The sequence below is a fragment of the Dendrobates tinctorius genome, unplaced genomic scaffold (assembly GCF_039654945.1).
Source record: "Dendrobates tinctorius isolate UK_male_01 unplaced genomic scaffold, ASM3965494v1 ptg000173l, whole genome shotgun sequence".
NCBI lineage: Eukaryota > Metazoa > Chordata > Amphibia > Anura > Dendrobatidae > Dendrobates > Dendrobates tinctorius.
The window spans coordinates 5869538-5890967 of NW_027361840.1; the positions used below are offsets into that span (position 1 = coordinate 5869538).

General features: G+C 47.7%; 1 protein-coding gene across 1 annotated transcript in view; it reads left to right on the top strand.

Annotated features, from left to right (window-relative positions):
• LOC141053953 (uncharacterized) overlaps positions 1–21430 on the top strand; it is a 357992-nt gene that overhangs the window by 60524 nt on the left and 276038 nt on the right. The gene's annotated exons all lie outside the window — the stretch shown is intronic.

The window sequence follows — 21430 nt, forward strand, 5'->3', positions numbered from 1 at the left end:
ACAAGACCCCCTAAGGAACTTATCTAGATGTGTGGTGAGCACTTTGAACCCCCAAGGGCTTCACAGAAGTTTATAATGCCGGGCATGAAAATAAAAAAATCGTATTTTTTCCACAAACATGATCAATTAGTCCCCAATTTTTTCATTTTCCCAAGGGTAACAGGAGAAATTGGACCCAAAAGTTGTTGTCCAATTTGTCATGAGTACGCTGACATCCCATATGTGGGAGAAAACTACTGTATGGACACACGTCGGGGCTCGGAAGGGAAGCAGTGACGTTTTGGAATGCAGACTTTGATGGAATGGTCTACGGGTGTCATGTGCGTTTGGAGAGCCCCTGATGTACCTAAACTATTGAAACTCCCCACAAGTGACCCCATTTTGGACACTAGACCCCCCACGGAACTTATCTAGATGTGTGGTGAGCACTTTGAACCCCCAAGTGCTTCACAGAAGTTTATAACGCTCGGACGTGAAAATAAAAAAATCATTTTTTTCCACAAAAATGATATTTTTGCCCCCAATTTTTTATTTTCCTAAGGATAACAGGAGAAATTGGACCCCAAAAATTGTTTTGCAATTTGTCCTGAGTAGGCTGATACCCTACATGTGGGGGTAAAACACTGTTTGGGCGCATGGCAGAGCTTGGAAGGGAAGGAGCACCATTTGACTATTTCAACTCAGAATTGGCTGGAATTGAGATCAGACGCAATGTTGCATTTGGAGAGCCCCTGATGTGTCCAAACAGTGGAAACCCCCAATTCTAACTCCAACCCGAACCCCAACACACCCCTAACCCTAATCTCAGCCCTAACCCTAGCCCTAACCCTAGACCTAACCTTACCCTAACCCTAATGGAAAAATGGAACTAAATACATTTTTTTTATTTTATTATTTTTCCCTAACTAAGGGGGTGATAACGGGGGGTTTGATTTACTATTTATGGCGGTTTTTATATTTGGCAGCTGTCGCACGCTAAAAGACGTTTTTTATTGTAAAAATAGTTTTTGCATCACCACATATTGAGAGCTATAATTTTTCCGTATTTTGACCCACCGAGTCATGTGAGGTCTTATTTTTTGCGGGACGAGTTGACGATTTTACTGGTACCATTTTCGGGCACGTGACATTTTTTGATCGCTTTTTATTCCGATTTTTGTGACGCAGAATGAACAAAAACCAGCGTTTCATGAATTTCTTTTGGGGGAGTGCGTTTACACCGTTCCGCGTGCGGTAAAATTGATAAAGCGGTTTTATTCTTCGGGTTAGTACGGTTACTGCGATACCTCATTTAGGTCATTTTTTTATGTTTTGTCGGTTTTATGCAATGAAAACTATTTTATATAGAAAATAATTATTTTTGCATCGCTTTATTCTGCGAGCTATAACTTTTTTATTTTTTCGCTGATGATGCTGTGTGGCGGCTCGTTTTTTGCGGGACAAGATGACGTTTTCAGCGGTACCATGGATATTTATATGCGTCTTTTTGATCGCGCATTATTACACTTTTTGTTTGGCGGTATGATAATAAATCATTATTTTTTGCTTCGTTTTTTATTTTTATTTTTTAAGGGGTTCGCTAAAGGGGTTAACTAATGGGACAGTTTTATAGGGCAGGTCGTTACGGACGTGGCAATACCTAATATGTGTACTTTTATTGTTTTTTTTTTATTATTTCCAAAAAATGGATTTATTTGGGGGAATATTTTTTTTTTTCTAATTTATTTTGCGATTTTTTTAAAATTTATTTTAACACTTTTTTTATTTTTTTTTAACTTTATTAAACAGTCCCAGGTGGGACATCACTGTCCTGTGACAGATCGCTGATCTGTCACATCACAGATCACTGTGACAGATCAGCGCCGAAGGCTTCCTCATGCCTGCGCTTTGCAGGCACTGAGGAAGCCAGCTTCCCGAAGGCCCCCGTCGCCATCTTGGATTCGGGGGCCTGCAGGAAAGGAGCCCCCCTCAGCAGCGCTGCACATTGCGCTGCCGTGGGGGGCTCAGGGAAGCACGGAGGGAGCCCCCTCCCTGCCGATGCTTCCCTTTAACCCCCGGTACACCGCGATCGTGTTTGATCGCGGTGTGCAAGGGGTTAACGTGTCGGGGGCGGTCCGTGACCGCCCCTGACACATTGTGCCGGGTGTCAGCTGTGATAATCAGCTGACACCCGGCCGCGATCAGCAGCGCTCCCCACGTGGGCGCCGCTGATCGCGGTAGACGTACTATCCCGTCCATGGACATAGGGGCCCGGGTCCCATGGACGGGAAAGTACGTCTGATGTCAAAAAGGGGTTAATCTGAAACTGGAAACCGTGGATGAGGTGGTAAAGGCCTGTGTTGTTCTACATAACTTTGTACTTTCTCGAGAGCACCCGAACTTTGATCTTGATGATGTGGATCCTAATCCACTGCCAGAATTTACTCAGCACCCTCTCAGGTCATCTGTTGAAGTTGGGCAAATGAGGGACCAATTTGCGGCCTACTTCAACTCAGATGTAGGATGGGTGGAGTGGCAAGAGCAAATGGATTAAATAAATTGTCTTGCATGTTGTTCCTATTAATAAAAAAAAAAAGTTTGGATACCTGAACTGAGTGAATTTTTTTTTTTACACTCCCAATACCATAACCAAGTAGACACGTGTATCAGTGAATTTATGATGCTGTGTTTTGTGCATCATGAATTCACTTATACTCCTGAGTTGGTAACTATATAGATTATGTGGTTATTTCCAAGGTATATCTATAGTTCCTTGCATTATTTCAAATGCGAACAATAAATATACCTTGCACTCAACACCATCCTCTATAGCAATGGTTGTGAAATGTTACTCCTAAATGTCAACCAACATATCATGTTTAATTTTTTTTTTAAACTCAAATGTAATTACTAAAAACATGCTATGTTGGTTAGGTTTGAACACTGAAGTTAGGGAAACCGACTCTATTCAGTTTGCCATACACCAGATATCTCGCTTACTGACGTGTGTCAGTCTTGGAGATAATTTTTGTCAATGAAACCAATCTACATCTTCACCAACTCCACAAGGTTCAACAACAGATCATGTTGTAATGAAATCTATAGCTCCGTAGCTAAAATGGTTTCACAAGAGCACCAAAAAAGAGGATCCCATACAACATGCTCTTTTGTTGGACCTTGAGGACTGGAGTTGGGGAACCCTGCTGGATCCACTCTGCAATATTCCTAGAATGTAGAGACTGTTCTGGAAAAGGAAAGTCATGTAGATTATACCAATATGACTTTTCTTTTCCACAGCAGTCTCTACATTCTTGTAATATTGCACAGAGTGTTCCCCAACTCCACTCCACAAGGGCCACCAACAGATCATGTTGTACTGAAATCCATGGCTCATTTGCTAAAACTTTTTCAAACAGAGGATTCCATACAACATGATCTTTTGATGGACCTTGAGGACTGGAGTTGGGGAACCCTGCTGGATCCGCTCTGTGCAATATTCCTAGAACGTAGAGACTGTTCTTGAAAAGGAAACTCATGTAGATTATACCAATATGACTTTTCTTTTCCACAGCAGTCTCTACATTCTTGTAATATTGCACAGAGTGGATCGAGCAGGGTTCCCCAACTCCACTCCACTTTTGTTGGACCTTGAGGACTGGAGTTGGGGAACCCTGCTGGATCCACTCTGCAATATTCCTAGAATGTAGAGACTGTTCTGGAAAAGTAAAGTCATGTAGATTTGGTTTATTGACAACACATATCTCCAAGACTGACACAAGAAACATGTCTCACACAAGAAACAGTAATGGAGATATATGTTTTTTAAAACACCCTGAGTGTATGGCGCAGTGTGTGTATGGCGCAGTGTGTGTACGGCGCAGTGTGTGTAGTCGGCGATAGACACAGTAAACCAATACCAATGTTTTGAAAGCACAAGTGCACATTTATTTAGAAACCAAAAAAAAAAAAAAAAAAAAAAAAATTTTATTAGGAATGACGTTTGGGGGAAGATTGGGATACTTTGGGTGTGTGGAGAGACGAGGAATGACTGGAGGTAGAGGAAGGGGTTCGAGGAGAAGGGGTGACAAAAGTACTCAGAGAAGGGAGCTCTGGAATAGACATTGAGGCAGGTTGAGACACATTAGGAGGAGACGGTGGATGGACAATTAAGGTTTTTGTTTTCTTCTTTTTTGGCACAGGCATATCCGGCCCCGACCTACTTGCAGCCTGTGACCGCCTTTCTTTTGTAGAACGCCTGGTGACGGTGGACTGTGGCATTGCCCTGTAAAATAGGGAATGCGGATCACCCCTTTGCTGCTCAGTGGTGGCGGTGCTGCTCAAAGTGGCAGTGGCGGTGCTCCTAGAAGGGGAGCATGTAGAGTCGGTGCTACGGGAAGGAGTCTGCGTCTCGGGTATCTCTGCCAAAGTTCTTGTGGGACTACGAGGGGTAGTGGTGGTGGTGCTCTGAAGATGAGGAGTGCTGGCGGTGGTACGTTGCTGAGGAGTGCTGGCGGTGGTATGTTGCTGAGGAGTGCTGGCGATGGTACATTGCTGAGGAGTGCTGGCGGTGGTACGTTGCTGAGGAGTGCTGGTGGTGGTACATTGCTGAGGAGTGCTGGCGGTGCTCTGTTGCTGAGGATTGCTGGCGGTGCTCCATTGTTGACTGCTGGTGTCGGTGGCCCAAGCAGGTTCTGTGTAGGTTTGGCTCCAAGCAGGTGGTGCTGTGGCGGTGGTGGTGCTCCATACAGGAGCAGCGCTTGCCATAGTGGTGGTGGCGGAGGAGTGTCCAGCAGCACTCAGACTTGAGGTGGTGTAGTGATGACCGGCTTCGTTGGGAATGCAGGTGGCCGTGCAGTGGTATGCAGCAGAAGTCGGTAGTGTGGTTAAGCGAGTCAACGGTGAAACTGTTGGAAAGGACACCACTGACTGCTGAACATACCGATTCTGCTGCATAGCCTGCAAGTAAGCAGTGTTGCAGGCCTGTAACACACTCAGCTGTTGCTCAGGACTAAGGTGTTCCGCCATGCCCTGTTCAATTTTACTGAAAAAATGGTGCGCTGGTCTGTTGAGGTCGGCCTCCAAACGGTCAAGGCGCTGGTCGACAGAGTGGAAGCGGTGGTCCATGTGTTGAAAACCACGTTCCATGTGGTTAAAACCACGCTCCATCAGTGCAAAACCGCTTTCCGTTCTGGCGGGCAGCGCCTTGAGGCTGGCCTTAAAGGCATCGCTCAAGTGCATGAACTCGGGCAGGACATTCCTGTCCAAGGCCCTCTGCCGCTGGCGGGTAGTGCCCGCATAACCAGTGACAGAGACCTGGGACAGGGGAACACCTGATGGACCAGCTTCCTGGTCACCAGTTGTCTGTGTTGCTGACCTGCAAGATGCTTCCTGGCTGTCGGATGGCTGGGACGGGTCCGAGGTCGATCGATGAAGAACCGCTCCCGGGACAGGATCAGGTTGCAGGGTACTGCTCCAAGTGCTGTGGAAAGAAAGGGAAAACATTATTATCTTGCATTTACAAAAAGCATCACCTGTGGAATAGAAAAGCACATAGTAATAACAAAGCAAACACAAAAACACACTCTGCTGGCAAGGACCGGTCTCAGGAAAGCCAATTCGCGATGGTAGCGGTACTTTCTTCTGCGCCTTGCCGCAGAACCACTCCGAACCTGTCCCTCAGCACGAACATCAGCGTTGAAGCGGTCCTTCATCGAGCGCCAACGTGTGCAGATTTTTTTCACTGTGGTTAAAAAAAATGGAAAAAAAAAATAATAATCAATGCTGCAGCAACACTAAAAATATAGACACAATGCAGTCACTGTTGAGACGGAGGACACTGTTATGTTTCCTGCTACAACATATGTATCAGCCAAAACAACAGTATCATCAGAAACAAGAGTGAAAACAGGATCAAGATAGCAGTTGAAAAATCAATCAGTTTTCAACAAGGCATTGGTGCTTTTCATGCAAGAATATACAGTATCTTGCCAAAAAAGCACCACCACCGTTAGGTCCAATAATCAATGCAGCAGTTCAATACACAAATCAAGCACAGTTCTCAACAAGGCGATGGGGCTTTTCATGCAAGAATATATCTTGCCAAAAAAGCGCCACCACCATCAGGTCCAAGAATCAATGCAGCAGTTCAATACACAAATCAAGCACAGTTCTCAACAAGGCGTTGGGGCTTTTCATGCAAGAATATATCTTGCCAAAAAAACACCAGCACCATCAGGTCCAATAATCAATGCAGCAGTTCAATACACAAATCAAGCACAGTTCTCAACAAGGCGTTGGTGCTTTTCATGCAAGAATATATCTTGCCAAAAAAAACACCACTACCATCAGGTCCACAAAACAATGCAGCAGTTGAAGCCCCAAATCAATCACAGTTTTCCACCAGGCATTGGTGTGTTTAATGCAAGAATATATCTTGCAAAAAACACATCAGCACCATCTGGTCCACAAAACAATGCAGCAGTTGAAGACACAAATCAATCACAGTTCTCAACAAGGCATTGGTGCTTTTCATGCAAGAATATATCTTGCCAAAAAAACACCAGCATCGTCAGTTCCAAAAAACAATGCAGCAGATGAAGACACAAATCAATCACAGTGTGCCACCAGGCATTGGTGTGTTTAATGCAAGAATATATCTTGCAGAAAACACATCAGCACCATCAGGTCCAAAAATAAATGTAGTATCACAGAGCATCTTTATACTTACTGAACGCCCTTTTTGATGCTGCAGAGGCGCTGTCCCAGCCATCCATCAGCACTGCGGCCACCTCATTCCAGAGCTGCCGGGTCACCACTGTGTCTTTGTACTGCTGGTCACGGCTGTCCCACAACGGGATGCGCTCCTCAACGAGGCGGATGAGGTGCTCATTGTCGATGTACACGTCTTCGTCATCCCGCTGTGGAACCTAGAAAAAAAATATAGAATGTTTAGAAGTTTGGAAAAGCTAAAAAAAAAAAACAAAAAGAAGCAAGAGAAATAAAGACAGAGAAAAAAAAAAAAATATATATATATATATATATATTTATATATACTCACATTGCTTCTCCTCGCCACAACTTGACTATGCTGCTCCCGCTCAGAATCCTCAGACTGCTCCCGCTCAGACCGTTCCCGCACTCCATCTTCACTTTTCCGTGTCCGATGTCTGTAAAGAAAGAACAAATTAAAAGACATTCCTAGAGGCAGCGATACTTACCAAAAGGCAGCAAGATTCTCACATCACGATCAGCTTGGGCCAGTTCTTGCCGAGATGGCGAATAGACCGACCCGGAAGAAGACATGCTGAAAAGAAAAAATACATTAGTACATTATAAAATTGTACAGGACACACAGACATTATGTTGAAGAATACTCACGTTTTGGCTGCTGAATAAAGAATCCACAGTAGGAAAGCTCTTGGAGGTGCTTATCTGGTCTCTGCAAGGCTGTATGTAGAGTAATTGTCTGACCCTGAAGACACCTTCTTTTATGTACACTCCTCCCAAACAATGTTGCTTGTTTAGGGGGAGTTCTAGACAAGTGTCTAGACATTGTTTACTCAAATTGCGTGCGCGCACAAGGCGCTGACGTGCGTGGTGCAAAGCGCTCATCAGCGACCACATAGACTGTAATGCTATTTTTGGGCGCATACCGAGCGCACACGTGCGCGCACGATTTTTTTAACGATGCGGCCGGAAAAAAAAATGCAGCATGCAGCGTACGGCGCGTCTGGGCGCACACATGTAATATGTGCAGCGCACGCTAAACGCTGAAGAGCGTGTACATTCGCAAGACCCTGCGATCACCATGTTAAAGATGGGGGACATTGCGCGTGCGCCCGATAGCGCACGATGCGCTGCGCGATCGAACGCTAGTGTGAAACCAGCCTAAGTCTGAGGAAAGTGTCCTAAACTGGATAGCATACTGGCCCACAGTTAAAGAACCTTGACATAGGTTAAATAAAGCCTCAGTGGTGTAGGCTAAACGGCCCGGTTCATCAAAAACTCGACGAAATGTATCCAAAAAAACGGAAAGCTGAGTAACTACTGGGTCATCACGTTCCCAGAGCGGATTGACCCAAGCCAAAGCATCCCCCTCAAGATGAGAAATGATGAAGGCCACTTTGGCTCGGTCTGTGGGGTACTGCTGGGGCAGCAATTCAAAATGGAGACGACACTGATTTAAAAAACCCCGGCATAACTTGGCGTCTCCGCTATATCGGGGTGGTTTGGCCAACCGCGGAGGAGGATGGGAACCCATGGCTGGGGGAGCAGATGCGGCCGAGTGCAAAGCGAGCAACCGACCGTTCACTGAAGCCATGTAGCTGAGAATATGTGACTGGGTGTCTCGCTGCAGCGCCAATTCCTGTTGCAAGCCAGCCAACTGGGCGGCGTTTCCAGGGTCGGAGGACTGGAGGGCGGAGAGATGTGAGTCCATAGTTTTCATGAAGGACATCATGCGCGTCTGATTCTCCCGAAGGAAAACTAACTCCTCCTGAGTGGCCGTGGCTCCAGCGGGGTCCATGGCCTGATTATGCGGTGTAGAGAAAAAAATAAAGATGTACCTGAAAGTGGACCCTCTGGGTCACGACTCCAGAGCCCCCGGAGGCGAGTGCCCAGGTGAGGACCACCCCCTATACAGGGAGTGTTAGGGACAGACCTCCAGGGGATAGAGCCGCAACAGCCGGAACCAAAGGGACGACTGAGGCAATAGAAAGAAGGCACAGACGTGGACGCTAAGCAGAGCACCGGGCAAGGCAGAGACCCAGTGGGGTACAGGACTGGAGAGCCAGTGAAGCACAGGACTGGAGGCTGTAAAGGCAAAGAAGCAAAATGTATGAGGTGTAGGATGGCAGACAACCGAGATGGAGAGGGGAGAGCAGGAGGCAGGATAGAGGAGGGAAAGCCCTAGGGAGACTGGGAGGGCAGAGTACAGGAGAGGCAGACCTCCGGTTTCAGGAGTGCGCGCGGGAGTCAGCTAGGGAAAGGAGACCCACCAGACCAATCCCATCCGCGAATCGGACCTTTAGTCCACGACCAGCTGGGTCCGCCCACACTCCTCCTCCCGAGCCCATGCAGGTTGACCGTGTCAGGTTGGCTGAGTCACATCAGAGAGAGAGATGGGCGCAAGGTCTATGTCTCTATTGTGGAGGAGGATCACATTTCATCAGTTCTTGTCCTGAGAGACCGGGAAACTCTTCCACCTAGGCCAGGTAAGAGAGGCCTCCCTAGGTGTTAATGATTCCTCTCAATCCCTCATGATGTCTGTTCTTTTGCTTTGAGGGGAGAGGCGTGGGTCCGAGGTGGCCTACGTGGATTCGGGCTTGGCAGGTAACTTCATCCGGCGTGAAGAGGTGGACAAGTACCGAATTCCCATGGTTACCCTAAAGAATCCACGATTAATTGCTTCAGTTGACAGCAAACCGCTACAGGAACCCATCACCAGGGTCACTGAGGAGGTTGACTTGCAATTCGGCGCTCTCCACCGTGAAAGAGTGGCTTTCTACGTGCTGCCTGATTTGTCTCACGCAATTCTGCTTGGCCTTCCGTGGCTACGGACCCATCAGCCCATCTTCGATTGGTCGTCTGGGGAGGTATTGCGCTGGGAACTCTCGTGTCAAGGCCGGTGTCCGAACCCTATTCATCCTGCTGCTCCCGCACGCCCACCTTTGGAGCTCTCGGGGCTTCCCTCGGCTTATTGGTCCTACACAGACATCTTTGACAAGAAGGAGGCAGAGATCCTTCCTCCGCACCGGTCTTTTGACTGTCCAATCGAGTTAATCCCTGGTTCCACCCCTCCAAGGGGTAGGATTTACCAACTGTCTCCCGCAGAAACCTCAGCCATGTCCAAGTACGTCCAGGAGAACCTCGCCAAAGGATTCATACGGAAGTCCTCTCCCGCAGGAGCCGGTTTCTTCTTCATCAAAAAGAAGGACGGTTCGCTGCGCCCGTGCATTGACTATAGGGGCTTGAACAACATCACTATCAAGAACAGGTACCCCCTTCCACTCATCCCGGAGTTGTTTGATCGTCTCAGAGGGGCGTGGATTTTCTCCAAGTTGGATCTCAGAGGAGCCTACAATCTTATCCGCATCTGTGCAGGCTATGAATGGAAGACCGCTTTTAACACCCGTGACGGTCACTATGAGTACCTGGTTATGCCCTTTGGTCTGTGCAATGCTCCCGCCGTGTTTCAGGAGTTCATCAATGAGATCTTCTGGGACCTTTTGTACTCCTGTGTGGTACTGTACTTGGATGACATCCTTGTCTTCTTCCCAGACCTTCCGTCTCATAGGAGGACTGTCCGCCTGGTTCTTCAGCGTCTTCGGGAGAATCGTTTGTACGCCAAAATGGAGAAATGCCTGTTCGAGCAAATCTCGCTACCATTTCTGGGCTACATCATCTCCGACGTCGGACTGTAGATGGATCCCGAGAATCTGTCCGCCATTCTCAAATGGCCCCGCCCCGTCGGCATAAGAGCTATCCAATGCTTTCTCGGATTCACCAATTATTACAGGCAATTTATTCTGCACTTTTTGTCACTTACCAAGCCGATCTCCGCCCTTACCCGTAAGGGGACGAGTTCCAATTCCTGGACTCAAGAGGCTGAAGAGGCTTTCCAGTCACTAAAACGGGCATTTTCCACGGCTCCTGTGTTATCCCATCCTGAGAACAGCAAACCCTTCGTGCTGGAAGTGGACGCATCCTCGACAGGTGCCGGGTTTGTACTATCCCAGAAAACCGCCTCTGGTCGCTTACGCCCTTGTGGATTCTTCTCCAAAGCCTTCTCCCCATCCGAGTGCAACTACTCGATTGGCAACCGTGAACTCTTGGCCATCAAGTTGGCATTGGAGGAGTGGTGTTACCTTCTGGAGGGAGCTGTCCATCCGTTTGTTATTTACTCGGACCACAAGAACCTGACCTACCTTCAGTCCGCCCAGAGACTTAATCCTTGGCAGACCAGGTGGTCCCTGTTTTTCGCTCGCTTTGATTTTGAGCTCCATTTTCGCCCTGGGGACAGAAACACCAAAGCCGATGCCCTATCCAGAGTCTTCCAACCGTCCGAGGTTGGGGAGGAACCATCTCACATCATCGAACCCACGTGGCACTGCTGAATTTGCTTTCTCCACCCCCAGGCAAGACTCTCGTGCCTGAGAATGCCAAAAGAAGAGTTCTGCTTTGGGGGCATTCCTCCAAATTGGCAGGCCATGCCGGAATTCAGAAGACTCTTGCCCTCATATCACGGCACTATTGGTGGCCAACTCTCTGCCAAGATGTAGCAGACTTCGTTGCCTCTGTGGGGAAGGTGACTTGACGGACAGACTTGACTGGAAGTAGGAGGGGGCAATTTGTGCACTACAGACGGAGGTTGGCAATGACAGAAAGATAACAGCAGGGAAAGACAGAAAAGGGAGTGCAGTACCGACATCTGACTACAAGATGGCAGGGGGGAGTGTAGTTCAGGGCTTAACATCAGCTTACGGCTATAGAAACTGCTTAGTCATGGGGGGCGGGGAGATAGGAACCCAGGAGGGAAATTACCAGTGAGAGAGGGGATAAATAGGAATGGTTGGGGTTCCAGAGGTTAGGTTAGTCCCGGGAGGAGCTCAGCAGAGGAAGACTCAGGACAGAAGATGGAGAACGGTGAAGAGCTCAACCAGGGGACTGACAGGAGAAGACAGTCAGGGGGGTGGCCCTGACACGACGTACCGCAGGACAGATGAGGCCCGATTGGACGATGACCTCGGGCAGGTGAAGCTCTGGTGGTAGATTGGTCTAGGACAGCCCTAGCGAAAGATCCGCGAGGGACGTCATCACGACTAAAGGAAAGGTGAAAGGTACCCAGGCCTGGATACGGAGAGCTGTAAACATGCTGCGGTGTATGGCTACGGTCGTCAGGAGGACGGCCAATAAACCCGGATCTGTTACAACTGAATTCTGCCTCCGTCTTGTCTTTGCATCGTTCGGTCGTGGTAAGCAGTGGACCACCCCCCAATCCGGTCCCCTACCACACCTCCTGTCCCTCATGCGCTAGAAATAAGATACCACGTCGGCCTCCGTCTGGCCTGCTGCTCCCGTTGCCAGTTCCTACGTTACCTTGGGAAAACATTGCCATGGACTTTATCACCGATTTGCCCCATTCATCCGGTTGTATGGTGATTCTGGTGGTGGTGGACCGCTTTTCCAAAATGGCACATTTTATCCCTCTGAGCGGCCATCCCTCTGCACCCGGATTAGCTAAGGTCTTCATCCATCAAATTTTTAGGCTTCACGGCCTACCTCAACGTATCGTATCTGACCGAGGAGTCCAGTTTGCTTCCAAGTTTTGGAGAGCACTTTGCAGACTCCTGGATATTTCCCTGGATTTCTCATCCGCCTACCATCCGCAGACCAACGGGCAAGTAGAGCGAACTAACCAAACGTTGACTGGATACTTTCGTCATTTCTCCAACGCCCACCAGAACGACTGGGTTGACCTGCTTCCCTGGGCGGAGTTCGCCTACAACAATCACACCGGCGAATCCTCGACCAAGTCACCGTTTTTCGTGGTATTTGGCAGACATTCCGGTATCCCTCTCCCTGTAGCTCCGGCCTCCGAGGTACCTGCAGCCAACTCCTTGTCCCAAGAATTTTCTGAGATCTGGTCCAAGACCCACACGGCACTCAAGAAGGCCAGAGGGCGAATGAAGAATCACGCAGAAAAAAGGAGGTTAGACCCTCTGCCGTTTCACATCGGAGATAAAGTCTGGCTCTCATTCAAGTATATCCGGTTAAAATGACCCTCTTACAAGCTGGGTACCCTGTACATCGGCCCCTTTGAGATCCTGGAACGTGTCAATGAAGTCACCTACAAGTTGAGGTTGCCTGCTTCGCTTCGAATCCCGAACACCTTCCACGTCTCTCTCCTGAAACCCGTGGTACTAAATCAGTTTCATCCCTCACCCTGTTCTGCTCTGTGACCTGTGGGCTCCGACAACACCTTCGAGGTAAGAGATATTCTCGCCATGAAAAGAGTCAGAGGGAGGACCTTTTTTGTTATTGACTGGAAGGGTTTTGGTCCTGAGGAGAGGTCCTGGGAACGCCGGGAGAATATTAACGCTCCCCGCATTCTCAGGAGATTTTTTGCCAATCGCAGCAGGGGGCGGCTTAAGGGGGAGGGTACTGTCACGGCCCCCGTCGCGCACCCTCATACTTACCATCCAGTGCCGCAGCCTATCCTCCCCCCGTCGGCGGCAGCATCCTCAGACCGGCCTGCGGCCTGTGACATCACTGCAGGCCTTGCACATGCGCCATAGGCCGCGGCTGGTTCTCACTGTCTTTTATGCTCTGGCGGTGCCCTGACCCTGTAGCACCGCCGGAGCAATGGGGGCCGGTCCTCGGGTATTTCAGGCCGCCCTCCCATAGTGGGAGGCACCTGATTGTTGTTTGCGCTATCCGCACGCCTGATTCCTGCAGTCCTACTCCGGTCCTGTCTACCCGTGCCTGATTCCTGCAGTCCTACTCTGGTCCTGCCTGCCAGTGTCTTTGTTTCCTGCTGTCCTACTCCAGTCTCCACCTGAGGTCTACCCTGTGCTCGTGGTACCAGGTCCTTTGTCTCGCTCCAGGCCATTCCGAGCTGCCCCTCTTGGTACCGGCTGCCGTGGCATTCGAACCCCTGGGCCTGCTCCTAACGGTCCCTGTATAGGGGTCGGTTCCACCTGGTTGCTCGCCCGCGGCCCCTCGGTGCCACGGTCCAGAGGGTCCACTCCCAGAAGCTCGCCTTGCCTAGCGAGACGCTAACATCTACCCAGCATCATCAGAAAGTAATGTAATAGACATACCAGATAGCAAGACTCCAGACACCACACTGCCTCCCGCCCACCTCGACGCGCGTTTCCGAGATTTCCTTCCTCAGGGGGCGTGTCATAGTGTCCATGCTGTGGCTATTTATTATCAACAAGGCCTATGGATCAGGCCTCAATAACACACTAGATGCTACGAACTCTTTTAAAGTCACGTCCCCATTGCATGACACTAGGAACAGAAGAAATTTTGTGTCCTCTAGATCAGGCCTCTAACACACTAGATGAAACAAACTATTTAAAAGTCAGGTCCCTTACTGTATGACATTAATAACAACTTTTTTTGTGGCCTATGGATCAGGCCTCTATAACACACTAGATGCTATAAACTATTTTAACCCCTTTCTGAGACGTACTATCCCGTCCACGGTACCCGGGCCCCTATGACCGGGGACGGGATAGTACGTCTTAGTGATCAGCGGGGGAGGGGGTGACAGCTGACACCCGGCACTGTGTCAGGGGTGGTCACGGACCGCCCCCGGCACGTTAACCCCTGGCACACTGCGATCAAACATGATCGCAGTGTACCGGGGGTTTAGAGAAGCATTGGCAGGGAGGGGGCTCCCTCCGTGCTTCCCTGAGACCCCCAGCACAGCGCGATGTGCTGCGCTGCTCTGGGGGCCTCCTTCCCTGCAGGTCCCCGGATCCAATATGGCCGCGGGGGCCTGCAGGGAGGCGGCTTCCTCAGTGCCTGCAGAGAGCAGGCAGTGAGGAAGCTTCTGCAGCGCCTGTTAGACAGCAGATCTGACAGAGTGCTGCCTAAACTGTCAGATCAGCGATCTGACACATGACAGTGATGTCCCCCCCCCGGGACAATGTAATAAAGTGAAGAAAATATATATATATATGTATATATATTCAATTAAAATAAAAAAATAATATATATATATTCCCTAATTCATTTTTTGGAAATAAAAAAAAAAAGAAGAGTACACATATTTAGTATTGCTGCGTCCGTAATGACTTGCCCTATAAAACTGTCCCATTAGTTAACCCCCTTTAGCGAACCCCTTAAAAAATAAAAAACAAAGCAAAAAACAATGCTTTATCATCATACCACCGAACAAAAAACGCAATAACGCGCAATCAAAAAGACGGATATAAATATCCATGGTACCGCTGAAAACGTCTTCTTGTCCCGCAAAAAACGAGCCGCGATACAGCGTCATCAGTGAAAAAATTAAAAAGTTATAGCTCGCAGAATAAAGCAATGCAAAATATTAATTTTTTATATAAAATTGTTTTCATTGCATAAAAGCGCCAAAACATAAAAGAAGACATAAATGAGGTATCGCTGTAATCGTACTGACCCGAAGAATAAAAACGCTTTATCAATTTTATCACACACGGAACGGGGTAAAAGCACCCCCCAAAAGAAATTCATGAAATGCTGGGTTTTGTTCATTCAGCGTCCCAAAAATCGGAATAAAAAGCAATAAAAAGGTCACATGCCCAAAAATGATACCAATAAAAACGTCAACTCGTCCCGCAAAAAATAAAACTTCACATGACTCGGTCGGTCAAAATATCGAAAAATGATAGCTCTCAAAATGTGGTGATGCAAAAATTATTTTTACAATAAAAAGTGTCTTTTAGCGTGTGACAGTTGCCAAACATAAAAACCCGCCATAAATGGTAAATCAAACCCCCCTTTATCACCCCTTTAGTTAGGGAAAAATAATAAAATAAAAAAAATGTATTTATTTCCATTTTCCCATTAGGGTTAGTGCTAGGGTTAGAGTTAGGGTTAGGGCTGAGATTAGGGGTGTGTTAGGGTTAGGGTTATGGTTATGTCACGTCGCTGTCAGACACAGGGACTGCTGTTCCTGTCTCGGCCATTGGGAGGCGCTGGACTGTCACGTCGCTGTCAGATACAAGGACTGCTGTACCGGTCTCAGCCACTGGGAGGCGCCGGACTGTCATGTCACTGTCAGACTAGGGGATGGCTGTTCCTGCCTCGGCCACTAGGAGGCGCCGTGATTCGCCCGAGGGTGGTGGTGACAGAGAAGGGACTCCTGCGCAGGCATCTGGTGGGCGCAGGCTCTGCTCCTCTGTCAGTCATGAAAGGGTTGGTGCATCACCATCTGGCCTGGTCCTGGGGGTGGTCCAAATGACGTCATCAGACTGTGAGCCTGTGAGGGATAGCCTAATCCATCAAATACCTTGGGGCCTGTCTTGCAGGCCGCCAGATATAGTCTTGGTTTCCCCAGTGTGCTAGTGTGTTATTTGCTACCTTTGACTCTGGCCTGGATTTCTGACTCTGCTCCTGCCTGACGACTTTGTACCTCTGCTGCCCTCCTGGTTTACGACTCTGACCTTGGCCTCTCTTTTGATGCTGCGACTGCCTAACGATTTTGTACCTCTGCTGCCCTCCCGATTTATGACTCTGACCTTGGCCTGGATTTGACTTTGCTACTGTCTGCCATTTTTGTACCTCTGCTGGCCGCCTGGTTTTGACTTGGATTCCTGACTACGCCTTTGGTCCCGTTTTTTAACCCCTTCCTGGCGACCGTCCTGCTCTGGTCCATTACTCTCATACAGACAGCTCCCTCCTGGGCTCTGCTGTAAATCCAGATCCCTGTATAGGGGTAAAGGGTATTGGGGTTGCTCAGGGTGCTGTCTTACTGCAGTCCAGACTCGCACCAGATGGACATCACTGGTTAGGGTTAGGGCTGAGATTAGGGTTAGGGGTGTGTTGGGGTTAGGGTTGGAGTTAGAATTGGGGGGTTTCCACTGTTTAGGCACATAAGGTGCTCTCCAAACGCAACATGGCGTCTGATCTCAATTCCAGCCAATTCTGCGTTGAAAAAGTCAAACGGTGCTCCTTCCCTTCCAAGCTCTGCCATGCGCCCAAACAGTGTTTTACCCCCACATATGGGGTATCAGCCTACTCAGGACAAATTGCACAACAACTTTTGGGGTCCAGTTTCTCCTGTTACCCTTAGGAAAATAAAAATTGGGGGCAAAAATAACATTTTTGTGGAAAAAAAATATGATTTTTTTTATTTTCACGCCCTGGCATTATAAACTTCTGTGAAGCACTTGGGGGTTCAAAGTGCTCACCACACATCTAGATAAGTTCCTTGGGGGGTCTAGTTTGCAAAATGGGGTCACTTGTGGGGGGTTTCCACAGTTTAGGTACATCAGGGGCTCTCCAAATGCAACATGCCACCCGCAGACCATTCCATCAAAGTCTGCATTCCAAAACGTCACTACTTCCCTTCCAAGCCCCGACGTGTGCCCATACAGTAGTTTTCTCCCACATATGGGGTATCAGCGTACTCAGGACAAATTGGACAACAACTTTTTAAGGTCCAATTTCTCTTGTTACCCTTGGCAAAATAAAAGAAATTGGGGACTAAAAGTTCATGTTTCTGGAAAAAATATGATTTTTTTTATTTTCACGCCCAAGTGTTATAAACTTCTGTGAAGCACTGGGGGGTTCAAAGTGCTCACCACACATCTAGATAACATCAAGGAACTTAGGCATCGGGTTACTGCCGCTGCACAGCAGGAATCCCGAGCTTTGCCTTCGGTGGTCTCCCATTCCTCTCCGGCCACAGTGGAGCCTGCTCAGCAGACTCATCGATCCCGGCGCTCTGCTCACACCAGCATTGTGGGTTTGCTCGCTGCTGCCACCTCTGGTCCAGCTATAGCAACGCTTGGTGGTCAGCAACGAATGACTCCAGGGACTAAGTCCTCCTTTTGGTCCACTGAGCATGCCTGTGGGATGATCTCTCATTGGAGATCGGAGGTCACATGGTCAGGTCCTTCTCCAGCTCGGATTGGACCATCAGGAAGGTCCCAGAAGGACGCTGCTATAAAAGGTCCGCATGGCCACCCCGCCATGCGCTATGATAGACATTAGTTCTTATGTTTATAATGGTGTGTGTGACGAGGGATGTATGAGACAGGTGAATGACTCATTAAGAAACCCCTTCCCTTTGATACGTGTGTTAGTAGGGTTTAGAGGTTAGAGTCAGCACTTAGTACTGGCACTGCCTAGCACCGCAGTGCATTTAGCTCTATCATCCGTCAGCGCTAATGGGCGCCAGTCCGCACAGGCATCACAGTACATGCTCAGAGCGGTAAGCTAATGCTTGCTGCACTCTATGACGTTTAACAGGGCACAATGTTCCAGGGGGAACTTTCCCTAGCTCCGCAGTAGCGGTTCCAGGTGCTAGAGGGGCACACTTCTCGTGTCTCAAAAGCAGTGTCCTGGGACCTCACGGTAGCGCTTCTCTAGCCGTAGCCTGTGAGGTGTAACAGGCTTTGGCATAGGTTTCTGTGGACTCTGCAGTAACAGAGCCCGTTTCCAATCACACCGGCTCAGTGGTTACCCGCTGGTGTCAAGCGAGCACGTTACTACTCGCCGTGCGTTGTTGTATAGCAGCAGTATACCATCTCTCCACGGTGGACCCCAAGTTGTGATCGCACCTTTTCATAATTTATATTTGGTGCGATCCACAAGCCCGAACATTTGGGGGGTCTAATTTCCAAAATGGGGTCACTTGAGTGGGATTTCAACAGTTTAGGCACATCAGAGGCTCTCCAAAAGTGACATGACACCCGCAGACCATTCCATCAAAGTCTGCATTCCAAAACGTCACTACTTCCCTTCCAAGCCCCGACGTGTGCCCATATAGTAGTTTTCTCCCACATATGGGGTATCGGTGTACTCAGGACAAATTGGTCAACAAATTTTGGGGTCCAGTTTCTCCTGTTACCCTTGGGAAAATAACAAAATTGGGGACTGAAAGTTCATGTTTGTGGAAAAAATATGATTTTGTTCTTTTCACGCCCAGGCATTATAAACTTCTGTGAAGCACTTGGGGGTTCAAAGTGCTCAGCACACATCTAGATAAGTTCCTTGGGGGGTCTAGTTTCCAAAATGGTGTCATTTGTGGGCGGTTTCCACTGTTTAGGCACATTAGGGGCTTTCCAAATGCGGCATGGCGTCTGATCCCAATTCCAGCCCAAAAAGTCAAATGGCGCTGCTTCCCTTCTGAGCTTTGCCATGCACCCAAATAGTGATTTACCCCCACATGTGGGGTATCAGCGTACTCAGGACAAATTGCACAATAACTTCTGGTGTCCTGTTACCCTTGGGAAAATAAAAATTGGCGGTGAAAAGATCATTTTTGTGAAAAAAGTGATTTTTTTAATTTTACGGCTGTACGTTATAAACTTCTGTGAAGCCCTGGGGGGTTCAAAGTTTTCACCACACATCTAGATAAGTTCCTTGGGGGGTCTAGTTTCCAAAATAGTGTCATTTGTGGGGGTTTCCACTGTTTTGGCACATCAGGGGCTTTCCAAACGCGACATGGCGTCCGATCTCAATTCCAGCCAAAAAAGTCAAATGGCGCTGCTTCCCTTCTGAGCTCTGCCATGTGCTCAAGTAGTCATTTACCCCCACATATGGGGTATCAGCGTACTCAGGACAAATTGCACAATAACTGTTGGGGTCCTGTTACTCTTGGGAAAATAAAAATTGGGGGTGAAAAGATTATTTTTGTGGAAAAGCTATGATTTTTTAATTGTACGGCTGTACATTATAAACTTCTGTGAAGCCCTTGGGGGGTTCAAAGTTCTCACCACATATCTAGATAAGTTCCTTGGGGGCTAGTTTCCAAAATTGGGTCACTTGTGGGGGGTTTCCACTGTTTAGGCACATCAGGGGCTTTCCAAACGTGATATGGCGTCCGATTTGAATTCCAGCCAACTTTGCATTGAAAAAATCAAACGGCGCTCCTTCCCTTCTGAGCTCTGCCATGAGCCGAAACAGTGGTTTCTTCCCCATATATCAGGTATCAGCGTACTCAGGACAAATTGCACAATAACTTTTGCAGTCAAATTTCTCGTGTTACCCTTGGTAAAATAAAAATTCCTGTGAAGCACCTGAAGGGTTAATAAACTACTTGAATGTGGTTTTGAGCACCTTGAGGGGTGCAGTTTTTAGAATGGTGTCACTTTTGGGTATTTTCTATCATATAGACCCCTCAAAATGGCTTCAAATGTGATGTGGTTCGTAAAAATAAAATGATGTTGCAAAAATGAGAAATCGCTGGTCAACTTTTAACCCTTATAACTTCCTAGCAAGAAAAAAACCTTTTGGTTCCAAAATTGTGCTGATGTAGACTAAACATGTGGGAAATCTTACTTATTAAGTTGTTTGTGTGCCATATCTCTGATTTAAGGGCATAAAAATTCAAAGTTGGAAAATTGTGAAATTTTCAAAATTTTCACCAAATTTCCGTTTTTTTCACAAATAAACGCAAGTTATATCAATGAAATTTTACTATTACCATCAAGTACAATATGTCACGAGAAAACAATGTCAGAATCACCAGGATCCATGGAAGCTCCAGAGTTATTACCTCATAAAGGGAAAGTGGTCAGAATTGTAAAAATTGTCCCGGTCATGAAGGTGTAAACCACCCTTGGGGGTAAAGGGGTTAAATGAAAGCGAAAACAACGCAGTCTTTAGGGAACGCTGAGGCAAAAAAGGGGGAACAATTAAAAAAAAGATAATTGCACAAACCTTTAATAAAATTCTCTGCAATCCACAACGCGTGGGATCCGGCGGGTTGTCTAACTTTTTGCAACTGAAAAATATTTTTTTTTAATTAGGTCTGCAGACAGGTTCATATCACTGCCACAAAATGTCAACTTGGGATACTGCAGGCTGTTTTACACTTAGCAACAGAAAAAATAATAACTTTTGTTTTTAATGTGCCTTAGGTCTGCAGTTTTCTATCACCACAGCACTAAATGACAAGGTGGGATACAGCAGGCTGGTTAATATTTTTTCACTAGCTACATGTGAATGAGAATGCTATACTCGTGCATGGAGCACAATAGAAGCAGTGCACAACACACTTGTAGGACATGTGCCCGGCTGGCTTTCTTTGTGTAGCTCGGTAATGTCCAAAAAAGAAAAAAAAGGTAAGGATGGTAAATTTAGTAGCCACATAGGACAGTAGCTCACTACACTATCTGACTGATATACAACCGCCTATGTAGCCAGCTATAATGTGGGATACAGCAGGCTTTTTTACATTTAGCTACTGAAAACATATTATTTGGAATGCTATACTCGTACATGAAGCACTATAGAAGCAGTGCACAACACACTTGTAGGACATGTGCCCTGCCGGCTTTTTCTGTGGACCTCAGTAATTACCCAGCCACACTAGACATTATCTACCTCCACTATCTGACTGCTATACAACCGCCTAACTAGCTAAAATCCTGCTGTTAATGGTGGCTGCGTCAGGAGCAGCCTCTCTGCGCTGTATCAGTGTCAAAATGGCGCTAAAACAAGATGTCCGCTATTTATATGGAGAGGGACATGTGATTTCAGCAGCCAATGACACAAGCTGTTGTGTCAGCACATTGTGGGTGTTTACTGCACCCTGATTGGCTAGCCACAATGTGTACACTTAAAGTTAGGGAAAAAATGACTGTTTCCAAGAACGCCGTGCCTCTGAGCTCTGCAATCCCCCCCTCATCATACAGGTGCCAAACGCTCATCATACACCACCATTATCGTTGCTTAAGTGCTGAAAATATTTGTGGCAAAGCATGCATTTTCCAGCACTTGTACCGAA